Source organism: Pagrus pagrus (assembly GCF_965226575.1).
Source record: "Pagrus pagrus genome assembly, chromosome: 8".
Taxonomy (NCBI): Eukaryota; Metazoa; Chordata; class Actinopteri; order Spariformes; family Sparidae; genus Pagrus; species Pagrus pagrus.
The window spans coordinates 16,357,510-16,360,032 of NC_140192.1; positions in this window are offsets into that span (position 1 = coordinate 16,357,510).

Genomic DNA, 2,523 nt, shown 5'->3' on the forward strand with positions numbered 1-2,523 from the left:
AAAAGCCCAAAGCTCGGCAGCTGCTGCCAAGAGCACAGCTAAATAATGAGGCTCGAGTGGAGCAGCATTAGGGCGATAACCAAGCATCCAATAAATTATGTGTTATGTGACGCAAGGGTGCTATCACAAATACCGCCGTTTCACCAGCGCAACAAGGATCTGAAAGGAATGATCCCACACAGCTTCAGGCAGCTTGTTTTTGCAGATTCAACTCTCAGACCTTGAAAGTTTTTACATTTGTTGCTCTGCACATCTGCGTCTAGGAAAAGAATATAGTGTATACCAAAGTGTGCTTTTCCAAGACAAACATGTTTTTTGGTTTTGTTTGAGGAAGTACTTCATGGCCTTGGTGGCCATTTTAGATTTTCAGGGTTTTGAAGCTCCTCAGAACAACACGTACAGTCCAGTGTGCACTCCCAGTAAACATAATCCAGTGGTAATAAACAAAAAAACAGCCGAATGACCAGTGAAATAGATAGATACTGCTGTGGTGTCTGGTAAAACATGAACACCTCAACTCAAGACAAAACTGTCATTATGTTGGAGGCACTCTGCAAGTACCATAGACTGTATAAAACATGGACCCATAGGTCTCTGCAGGGCCATTGTGAAGCTCAGTGTGGTGGCCCTCAGCCATCGCCATGCTGGCCGTGTCAGACATCGTCCAACTCCTGCGGACCTGAGGCTGGTTGAACGAAGACTCAAAAGCACCCACACCTTTAATTATGCATAACTTTAAGCCTTAATATAATTTAAACGACTGAGTTATATAAATATTTTTAAAAAAAAATCTAAAACCCAAAGTCTCTTCATTTACTATCATCAGTGACAAAGAAAAGCAATAAATGCTTATATTCAAGAAGCTCGAGCCAGAAATGTTGAAAAATGACCTATGAATGAATTAATAATTAACACTAATTTATTTATTAATAATTAATAGATTACTGAAATAGCTGGCACTTATTTTTTTCGATCATCGATCAACTAATTGATGGAGAAACAGCTTGTGGAAAACATGGTCGAGGCTGTGTGGCAGTAATGTTGAGAGGCTTTAAACTATAATCACTCATTACATTCACCAAGGAGGTTTAGTTTTCACCTATTACACAAAAACTACTGGACGGATTATGATCGAGGGATTTTCTCTCACTTTCTTTAACATCATGAGATTGTTCGTTGATTGATTTTTTTTATATTTTTGTTAATTTCTCAGGGAATAATGTATGGATCTTGACGTTAAAAATATGTTGTAAATGAGAACAACTAAATTGTAAACATGACAGTGCGGGTATCAGACTGATGTTGGCTGTACAGTTCAGTTTTGTTGTTTGCGGTCCAAAATAAGATGAATAAAAATAAGATTCAGGCATTTTCTGTTTGTTTTTGTAAAGATCTCCTTCTGGATTAAAACACCTAAACAAAGGGAAAACACTGGCTGGGACCTCCAAGCTTGAAACTGTCACGGAGGTCAACACAGACAGTAAAGTTTATGTTTTTCTGCCGTCGTTGGTTTACTCAATTAATATTTTCTGGATGATATTCCTGGCAAAAAAAAAGTGTTTACAGGAACAAAAGCTGCCATCACCACAAATAAGATTAGATTTTATAAAAAGGCATGATGTCAACACAGCATAAATCTGAAATGGCTGTTGAAAACAGGAAAACAATCCAATGCCAAAATTACACCCCCAACTGCATGCAAGAGTCAGCAACAACAATGGTGTAATTTCTTGCATTGTTGTTTATTGAATCGGGAGAATTGAAAGCATTTTCAGAAAATGTTGAGACGCTTTTTAAGCTCTGTGACGTCAAAGAAGATACAAATATTCAAGAAATTGTTTTTTGTGTTGGTGAAACAATCAAACCCTGATGCTCTCTACAGAAAGATTTTTTTTAGACTTACAGAGGGTTTTGAGAAAGCACAAGAGTTAGAAACAAAATCTCAACTTTCAAGGGTTTACCTTAGGTGAGGAGAGTGAGAGTGCGGTCTAAAATAACCAGAGCACCAGTGTGGACATAAAGTGACCAAGCTTGAGATGAATCTTTTATGTGTGGGCCACCTCGACTGTGATGTAATCTATAGCTCGAGCTTTCTGCGGAGAGTGGTGCTAAATGATTATGGAAACGTGACGAGTAAATCCATTTAAACACTCGGGACTCGAGCCAAAGCAGCCAGCTCGGAGCTGAAACTGCCGCATGCCGTCATTCTTCACCGGAAAGTGAACCGTGATATCCTAAAACCTCTCTTCACAGCCACCGCAGTCCGATGTTGGGAGTTAATCATGTTCACAAATACTGATGAGACTGTTCTGGACCAAATCATTGATTAAACTGTCCAGGACAAAAGATATCGATCAGGTGGTTTTAGCCCGTCTTCACCGTCCTGGATGATGAATACAAGACTCATTACTTTCTATACTGACTAGTGTTTCCTCTAAAGTGCTGATATGACTGTTTGAATACACTGCCTTAAAATCAATACTCTGTCTTTGAAGGAAGACGTGTAAAATGAGATACTGAAAC